We start from the raw sequence: 10,801 nt of genomic DNA on the forward strand, positions 1-10,801 counted from the left end.
TCGACATGGAAAATCGGTCGGCATAGGTAACTTGTCCCAATTATTCTTACTAAACATTTTGTTTTTATGTTTATAATGTTATTTACTATAATATTTATCGATTTCAGGGGGATATCAGACATAGAAAAAAAGTTTGACGGTTTTAAACTCTTTATACGTGCATATGTGTGATTGCTTGTATTATATATATGTATATATGTTTATAAAATTTGAAAATGACGATTTTTGCAGTTTTCTCTTTCATTTAGCATTTTTTAGGGTTACACTCCTTATTTGAAGTCGATTTAGAATTATTCTAATATATACCTGTGGTTTATTCTCAAGTATCTTAAGTTCGGAATTTCGTTCCAAGTGAACGTTCTGAACTTCAGCCTCATTGTAACTTTGCCTTTGTAACATAGTATTACTATACGCATAATATATGTATACATCATATACATTTGTATTTCTGCAATTGCACAATATATAAGTCAATAAAGTATTAAGTAGTTTTTTTTCAATTGTACTATTACGTTTGTCCGTACGCAAGTTACAATATTGTATAGAAGACTCGTCCTAGCATCGTAGAATAAATGAAAGGCTTAAGTTCATGTGTGGCTATGTTACTTTAAAAAACATTATTTCAAGTGTTTATTAACTTTAATGAACTAAGTGCCTCATACGCGCTTCGCGCGATGTAATCGTTTAATAAATTCATGTTTAAATAATTATTTAGATTTATTTTTATTATATATTTATAATATCATTATGAAATTGTTTGCAGTTTAATTTGTAATTACTGTTAATTTTATAAATCACATTTTTAAATATACTCGCTCTTGATCAGTCTCAGTTAATCATGCGATGAATAAACAGGCTTAACCACGTTAGCCATTACGTTTGTAAGATAATAATAAGCATAAGTAGATAACTGTAGAGTCAATAATATTTATATGCTCAATTCCAATAACCATTCAATGACGAGATGTAAACTGTATAATATATATTAAATTTGAAAGTCACGCTCTTTGGAGGCCACTATCAATCAAGTGTAAGCTATGTCATAGTCAACAGTCAATCATATTAGAGGCTTCACTTTAAGGCCATCAAATTTTAAGATAAGGGCTATACCCACCTCTATGAAATCATGTAAGGCATAAAAATTACAACAAATGAAACAAAATTTCTGCAGAATTTTTTTATGCGCAAATGTATTGCGAAAAAATATTGTAAAAGTATTCGAATCGCATTGTAATCGGCTTTGATACATTAAACTTTTTTCTTCTTAGAATTTTTCTGTAATTGCGTTTATGTTATCCTCCAGTCTCTCTTGAACATTAAGAAAACTATATTTGTATTCCATATTATGAAGAGTTTTTTCAACAGATAAAAAAGTATCTTATGCACTCACAGTAGTCTTACAAAAAAATTGGGCATTCACACAGAGACCGACAGCAGTGTGGTTTCAAGTACACAAAACACCTACCAATTCTGAAGGTTGAAAGGTACGTACGTCAACCTTGACAACTTGTGTAATTGTCCTTTAAAAATAGGTAACGATAGTATTAGTAATGCATAATGCATAGTTTAGCGTAAAGAAGCTGTCATCAAGAGGCTGATCAATTCTTATCGTCTTAAAATATAAAAAATTTAGACACAGAATGAAAAACCGCTGCTAGTAAAGTAGCACAAAGCTTACTCAAACAATAATCTTGTATTCCTTTTTTTTATTCGATATTTTTGTCCCACTAATATTATTATTTCAACCTGAATTACAATTTTTAATCTTCAAATCGAAAAATATTTTAAAAATCGTTATTAAAGTGCCAAGCAGTATTTTCCAAAAAAATTTAAGAATACAAAATAAGCAATTACAACATAATTTAGATGTTAAGTGAAATTAATATGTTAAGTCGGTACAATAATAAAAGTATAAAAAGCTGTTTCTCATACCCCCGCTAAAAATACGACTTTGTTCCCCGTTTTCAGGGAGCAAAATGATAAAGTCAAAACTTAAAACACTATATAATCAAATTTCAACAACAGAACAATAATATGCAACTAGTTTGCGAGATTTATTTAGTGTTCCGTTCATAAAAACGATGCAAACGTAAGTATGAGGATGATTCAAAATAGAAAATAAAGCTATAATTATGCCCAACAAAGTAAAGTTGGTTTTCGATCAAATAAGAAATTTTTCATTCAAAAAATATAAAAATAAAATTTTTTTTAAATCGAGAAACCGTAAACACCTCAAGAGAGTTAACTCCTGCCTAACCTTCTAAATGCGTATGCGAGAGAGAGATAGACAATCAAGTTGCTATATATAAACATATCACGCCATTGCCAGTATTAGTGGTCAGTTCTCAGAATAGGAAAATTATTCCAATCATTTTTTTATCATTTGTCTCGTAAGCCATGAATAAGTATATAACTAATTGATTCGTAATCATCGGATATTTTTTCACTCTTAAATAATCCCCTATCAAACTTTTACGTTAATTAATGAGATATTGTGGATTATAATAATAATAATGAGCACGCCGCAATAAACATAAGTCAATATTATTCTCACCACATACTCCTTTTAATAATATCAATTCAAATTGTATAATATTTTAGATGGACTTTTTCGTTGTCTTTCATTCTGATGAATGCTCCACTGCACCACGACAGTGGCTCGACGATTCGAGCAAAATAATGTACTGGCCGACAAAGAAAAGCTTAACTATAAAAGATTACAGTACTTTAATTCCCGGTGATGGATGGACGGAAACTACGTATAAAAGACGCATTGGTCCTTATAGTAAGTACATGACAGATTGTTTAGGTAATAAGTAGCTAATTACTGCACACACATATCTGTGGTTTCCCGGACAAATTGAATAAGTCGATTTATTTGAAAATTGAGTCAAGACTGGCAATCATATCCTCATTTAGTGTACTTTTACCACCCATTTCCCGCAATAAGCGCAAACCTAAACAAATAACTGCAATTTTCCCGGACAAAATGATTAAGTGATGTGAAAAATCGTTGCCACAGCTAGCATTAATAACCGTAGTGGCAGAAATCGTGCGAGAATATAGTATTTAGTAGTTTTCACTTGTTCTAGAAGATATTTGATGTCATGTATTGGTGATAACTACACGATCACTTGACTCTTTTCGCGATATTTCGTCATTCCAAGTCGATCCAAACGGCGTATATGGCAACACTGATAGAGAGGTTAGAGCCGATTTAACCAGTGCTACCTTGTCTACCTTTACTTAACGTACCATAACACGAAAATTTTCAGTACCTGGTACGGGTATTTCCGATGTTAGTTTGCTTTTTTCTGTACTATCACCGGAAAAACCCGTGCTAGGTACCAGAAGTTCTCGTTGCTCGTGTACCGAAAAAATGGTACGACATATGGCACTGGTTAAATCGGTTTTAACCTCTGTCCGTAAAGAAATCCAGTAATATCGCAATTCTGCCTAATATGCACAAGTTTATGGGCCCTGTAGTTGTACTGTCGTCACACGAGAGACCGTGACTTGACTATGTATATATATAGCGACGTGGGACCACACTACAATATACGTATTCGCTATGTGCATGAGAAAAGAGGTGGTAATGAAAACGATGCCAGCGTTAGTAACGGCTGTCCATGTAAATACAACTTGACACTGCTGGGTATAGCTATGTATATTACCAACTGCATCCAAAATCTTACTCAAACTTGCCGAAAGTTATCATGAAAAATTGTATCGCAACTTAACTACGATTATTCGATTCGGAATTCATTTGTGCATACTGTGTCAAAAAATGGAGTATCGAACGCTTTGCACTCTACAGCTATCTTTGATTTGCTTGTCACCTCTGATATGATGCAATGTTAAATAGGGGGTACGAGTTCCACAGTTTGTTCCAGCAGATGTCTCATTTTAGATGTCGCCTCGGTCTGTGCACATAGCGAATACGTACAATAGTTGTACACCGCCGATGTATTTTAATCATAATTATGTACTTGTCGTGTATGACCTCAAAGGTGAAATGTACGACGCAAGTGTCCCGCGTGGTTTTGTGTGTTTCAATGACTTGTACCACCTCAGGGTGAGCACTATGGAGTACATTACGTGCTTGAGTGACCAACAATCTACTACTGGACGACTAATCGGCCAGTGGGCACGGCACCCTCGTACTCAAACATGTCCTTATTGCGAATTTTCGTCAATTTCCATATTTGAAAAAATATCATGTTCTCGGACTAATTAAATAAGTCGAGAAAAATCGACATGTAGCGAGTAAGTCTAATGCACTTTTTAACTACAATGTAAAATAACAAAGCCTTAAACCAGTACGAAATGTTGGATATGGCAAGCAGCGCGTAGTTTCAGTGCTATCAAAAAGTAGCTTTTCAATATTTGAAGCCGTTTTTCTTGAAAACCAAAAATATCGACGTAGTCGGTTTGTCTGGGAAGCCACAGATATTACTGTGCACTGCTAAATATCACAGTTATTTCGTTGTTTACAATGAAGTAGTTGATTCAGATAATTAATCATCATTGCAAATAGTTAAATGCTTATAAAAAATTATAATTCTTAACGCGATGTCATTGTATGAGCCATTCTTCTTCTTATGCCGAGTAATTGATCGTTAGTGACACATATAATTACAAACATTATTGAATCGCATTAACTATCACTTGTAACAACATATAATTACTGTATAGTTAATCAATAGAATGTTAGGCTTCGTAATCCGACATTTTTACATCAGAATATTTGTCAATAAATTGTCTTTGGCAGTCCGATATAGACTATTGGTATATAATTGGTATATAATTTAGAAGAGTAAAAAAAAACTAATAAAAAACAGTACAACCAAGCTAATGCCACAAGCGTATTGTACTCAAAAAAACGTAGCTTTAACACCAAAACTGGTATGATTCTTACATCAATCGCCAGCATTCAAAGTATTAAAAGTAATTATAAGAACTAATATCTACAAATATATTTTCTTCACAAGTAAAATGTAAGCGCGCAACGATTGATTAGCGGTTCGCACGTAATAATTGTGAGCACAAATATGTTTACTGTGGGGTATACGTAACTGAAAGTTCCAACTTGTTTATTTCCGATATTTAATAAAATTGTTAAACGTTTTGTGGCAAATTAAGTGTTTCTAAAAATTTGCGTATGAAATACGTGAAAAATATGTCTTGTTAGGTAAATTAAAAAATTATTATGTATTCGTAGTGTTAGGCATGTACTGCACAGTAATAAGGTGTTCAACGGTTTGTTTAAGAGCATTCGATATATACCCTGTCGTACCTACCTTACCTTCGGTAGACTTCCCTATTTTGAAGAATTAATATTAATAATTAATTATCTAACAATTTAAACTCAAAGTAAGGAGCAAAGACTGGTCTAGCTGACATTTTGAGGAATCAATGAAGCTATTGTTCGTTGTAATCCGCTTATAATTCAAAGCGCAAATTTATGTACCAAACGACTTGAAATTTGTACAGGGTCTCTTAAAGAAAATTACAAGCGCCGGTCTTCTCATACATTCCGTAAATATTGAGTTTCAAAAATAAAAATTTATAAGCTACAGTTACTACCTTATCGGCAAACTGATTGTTACGAATAACTAATTACGAAGATGTATTTGGGTAAAATGAAGAGAAGAGCTGCGAAGCTCGTACTTTGAGGAGTCTATCAAGTCAAAATTAATTGTAATCCGTTGCAAACTGAAAGAGAAAAGATACATCTCAGGCAATTCGTACTACCTACTTCAGTACTATTTCACAATCACGAGATGTAACTTTTCTCTTTCAGTTTGCTACGGATTACAATAAATCTTGACTTGATAGACTCCTCAAAGTATGAGCTTGGTGGCTCTTCTCTTTATTTTACCCAAATACATCTTTGTAATTAGTTATTCGTCATAATAAGTTTTCCGATAAGGTATCAACAATAGCTGTTAAATATTTATTTTTTAAACTTAATATTTACGCAAAGTATGAGAAGACGCGGCAGGCGCTTGGAATGTTCTTTTAGAGACCCTGTACAAATTTCAAGTCATTTGGTACATAACTTTTCGCTTTTAATGCTTAGCCGATTACAACGAGCAACGGCTTGATTAATTCCTCAAAATGTCAGCCAGACCGGTCTTCTCCTTATTTCAAAGTTAAATAGTTAGATAATTAATTATTAACAATTATTCCTCAAAATAGGTAAGTCGGTAAGGTAGAGACGAAAGGGTATGTACTGAATGCCCTTAACAAGTGCAAGTTTCCAGTTTTTATTTTTGTACTAAACAGAAACAATTGCTGTATCATCTTAGTTTTTCTTTTAATTTGCACTTCAATATTTTATTGTAATTGGTTTTTGCAGCTTTTGAAAATGCTCGTAAGGTAGAACAAACGTGTGAGAACGTTAGTACTAACGAGGATACTGATGTCATCAATGACAAAGCATTGAATTCCCAAAGAAAAAGAGTTCCAAAGAGAACCAAACGGTACCTGTCCGACGACGAAGACAGTTTGCAAGAGTCCGACAACTCGGGTGGTAAATATTAACACTTTTTTGACTTTTGATTTAGCGTAAAAGTTTTGTACCGCGTAGGCAAGCCTAATGAAAATTTTAAGGACGTTTATGCCCTATTCGATTATAATAATTAGTTGTTAGAAAAGTAAAAGATCACGTAAGATGTTTTGAATTCAAATTAAAAAACATATTTTACATTTATTTAAATCAAAATTATTTTTTATCGCTATTTGAAAATTCGAGTAGGCAAATCTCGAGTAAATAGTAGTACGGTCGCCGAGACTTCGTCTATTTCTTTAACTTACCTCGCCTTCCACTCGGGTGGCAATTTAAACCCAGGAAGAAATGCTGTACTTTTGCCCCTCGTGGTGTAATGTACTAATTTCGTCCCGAGGGCAGAGAGTATCTGCCACACTTTCTGCCCCAAATAGAAATAGCATATTATTCACGTAGGGAGGAAAAATAAGAAATGTCTCAGATCGCAGGCAATTGACACTCGAGGCGAAGCCAAGTATGGTGAAAAATAATATTATAGGTAAAAAAGAAAACAAAAACCAACTTGACATATTATAACTAATTGTACAACTTTGCAGCGCTAATGATTCATACGAAAACAATAATATATTTCGTACGTGTTCGCAACTTGTCTTTACGTACCAAGAGGTTTACGGCACAAGCCTAAGACGAGGGCCGTAAGAAGGTTCGTAAAGAAGCCTTTCACAACGAGTAACAAATACTACTTTTTATCACGAGAACCAAAAGTATTGGCAAAGGTGCGATTGTAAGGTTGGAGTGATAAAAATACTATTTATTACATCTATACTTTCCATTTAATACACCACATTGACCAGAATTTATTTGTATTTAAAGGTAACCTGTATGTACATATGTAAATATAATATTTTTTTACACATAATATACTTGTGAAATAGAGCATGACTTTATTAATAAAGTCATGCTCTATTTCACAAGTATATTATGTGTAACTTATTTTATTGATTATGACAAAGGAGCAAGATGCTTGGGTTGGATATGATAATATTTTTTTGTAAAATACGATTTCTGCCATCAAAATCGCTAAATATTATGTTTGCACAAGTCCACGAATAACCATTTTCTTCATATTTGATACTCATTTATAATATTTTAATGGCTCCTTAACGTGATATATTAAAAATAATCAAGTAAAAATTAGTTATTATGAAAAACTAACTTGTAATCATAGCTGTAGGGCATAAACGTCTGGAAGTGCGTACATACGTTTGCTGATTTTTAAATAACATAAAATTTGTAGGTGAGTCAACCCGAAAGATTGCAAGATTGGCGAAATCACCACCAAGGCCATCGGAAAATGTTAGCCAACAATTACAAGGTAATTCCGGCGAAGTCGTCTCTCCGACGCTTACAAACAGCATGACTGTTTTGTACACCGAACCATTATGTACGTTTACCGTGGAGTGCACCATACATATACTGATCATGTTTTTCATCTGCGTCGAGTACAAATAGATTATGGTTGACGATTTAAGGGTAGGCCGGAGATAATTAAATTCTTATACCTTATTGATGGAGTTGACTTGATTTTATAGCTTTATAGATATATTTATTAACTAGCTAGCAAGTTTATCGAGAAAACAAGAGTTGACACATATTGTAAAAATTCTTAGAAATAAATCAAGCCCTTAGTCACCAAGATTGATTGAGAAATGAGGGATAAAGATGAAAAATCACATTTTACAAGAAGAACGCATAATCAGATTTTTCATCTTTCTTCATCAATTGACTACAATTTATTTTACTAAAATTACTTTTAAATTATTCTAGGGTAAGATAAAATTTGCGTATAAATTTTTGTTTTCCACGTTAAAATGTGTAGAATGAAGTTAGTGCTGTTTGTACAGTAAACCAGCTGTTGGTAGGGTAGAAAGCTAATACAGTTGATATAAAGTTATTAGAGATTTCCACGTGAGTTGCACTATCCTTGTCCTTCCTTGTTAAAAAAATCTATGAAGTTCAAGGGAAGCCTTCTTTCCGAGTATTTGATGAGCCTACTTTGAGTCACGTGGTCTTATAGGCGGAAATTTTTAAATATTCAAGTTCAGTTTTGATAAATATCACATAAATTAAAATAAAAAAAGTATTTCAAGTTTCTCCACAGAAAGTTATCGGTATTGTAAAATAACTAAAGTTCTAATATTACAAAATAGATGAAGAGAAAAATTCTTAAAGTATATGTCATTACTACTTCACGATCCTAATAAAATGTGTGTAGGAGAATAAAATCGAAAAGTAAAGTAGAGAAACGCGTGAAGCGCGGGTTACTTTAGCTAGTTTTTATAATAATCGTTTTTGTAAGGCAACCTTTCAACTAAAAGAGCTATCGCACATTCTTGTTTTTTGAAGGGACAAATATATCTGATTTGCAGCCATATTGATTGTAATTTGAAGTAGGAAGATGAAAAATCCGATCATGCGTCATTTTTTTAACATCAGATTTTGCATATTTTTCCTCGTTTCTCAATTAATCTTGGTAAATCAAGACTTGATTTATTCTGAAGAATGTCAAGAATGTGCGTCTACCTTCTTTTCTCTATAAACTTGCTAACTCATTAATAAATAAATTTATGAAGCTATAACATCAAGTCAACTCTGACGGTAAGGTGAGAAACTTCAATTTTCTCCGCCTTACCCTTGAAAACGTGTGCAAATATGTTTGAACAACGATTTTATTATCTTTTAACCTACTAAAAAACATTGTTCTGTATTTATTTACACTTTTTAGTAAGCCAACCCTTGCTTTCGTAAAGAGTATTGTAGGCTTGTATGGAGTATTGAAGAGGTAAAAAAATATGTATGTATCATAAAGTATAAACGAAGTTATTATTATTAGGTAACAATTTCGAAAACACTTTTAATGGTTCCCATACCTTGTCGCTCGATGATCTTGTCGATAATGGTGAAATGAACTTAAGTGTCTTAAACCCTGATGACGTCCCTGGCATTGAGAGAGTTGGGATAGGATTACAAACAGTTACACGTAAGTAACGTATCTAGGTTTTAAGGGCTATCATGAGATAATAAATGTTGCCTATCTTACTGACGGCAACTGTTCAACATTAATTAACAAATAAGTTTATTTATTAAATACGCTAATTTATAAAAAAAAAATGTTTGTTGGTTTTTGGCATATTCAAGCATTAATCAAGCCAAAATTTTAATAAATTAGTTGAGAAGTTGCACAGTTCAATAACCATTATTCATATATTACAGATTCAGACCAAAGTCAACCAAACAGGTGTGGTGCTGAGTTTGGCAGTACTCGCAAAAACAAAGCAACCAAAGTGCCGAGTCCATTAGGGAGACAAGAAATCCCCAAAATTATTAGTCTGGTACAAAATCCGATGCGTAAGTGTATTAAAAATAGTTATCAGTCTGGTATTGAGCTGTCAAATTTCATGAATTATAACTATTACGCCAAGTTAATGCACCGAACATTTCTCGTTGTTGTAGTTGTAAAACAAATTTTTTTTCTACACCTGATGTTTGATGCTCAGGGAGATGTAGTAATGTCAAACTGACTAATTCAATTGTAATGTTCACAGGTCGCACTTTGGCACCTATGGACAATGTAGAAGGAAGAAAAGGTAATACTAATCAAAACGTTAACTCATTGTAAATGCATTTTTTGCATACTAATGCTAAAAGTTTGTGTTTTCTGCGCTTCTGAAATATAACCTCACAATTCTAAAATTCATTTAAACACTAACTTTTAAGCATGTGTTATGCAACAACGAAGTACACGTACCTCGAGCAGAAAGTAAACTATACCACCGCCCATTTGTCTTTACTGTAATTAGCCACACAAGCGATGACTCGTTCATATTTTGCTGTAGGAACGTGATATACTATATGTTCGGATTTGTTTTGATTACTTTTAAATGTTTTGTAGATTACGTAACCCAAACACAGTTTAAAACGGCTATAGATGCTATATTCCGAGATCTGAAGTACATTAAGAGAAAAGTATCAAAAAATGCCCTAAATGTACAGGAAGAAGATGAAAACACTCTTCTCCCAGAATTTCCTCTGAAGACCGAAGAGGACGTGGACGTATTTGAGACTTTGCTTACTGATTCGGAAGAAGCTCGTAAACAATTCGTAAGCATTAATTAAATTTTCAAGGTCTCTAATGTGATACATTGAATAGAATGTTGGAAGTGTGATCACGTAATGTATAACGTTCAAAGTTATAATATTAGTTGAATTTTTTGTACGCGAATAAAATAA

At 33.0% G+C, this 10,801-nt stretch overlaps 1 long non-coding RNA gene across 1 annotated transcript; it reads left to right on the plus strand.

The window, feature by feature from the left end:
• Window positions 1-9,860: 9,860 nt before the first annotated feature.
• LOC149373285 (uncharacterized) lies at window positions 9,861-10,514 on the plus strand. The gene is made up of 3 exons (XR_016293420.1): window positions 9,861-9,919; window positions 10,117-10,158; window positions 10,464-10,514. It is a non-coding gene; the product is annotated as an uncharacterized LOC149373285 (long non-coding RNA).
• Window positions 10,515-10,801: the final 287 nt, after the last annotated feature.

Source organism: Copidosoma floridanum, unplaced genomic scaffold, assembly GCF_036245765.1.
Source record: "Copidosoma floridanum isolate Cflo_tuat_1 unplaced genomic scaffold, Cflo_Japanese_pri ptg000033l, whole genome shotgun sequence".
Classification (NCBI taxonomy): Eukaryota; Metazoa; Arthropoda; class Insecta; order Hymenoptera; family Encyrtidae; genus Copidosoma; species Copidosoma floridanum.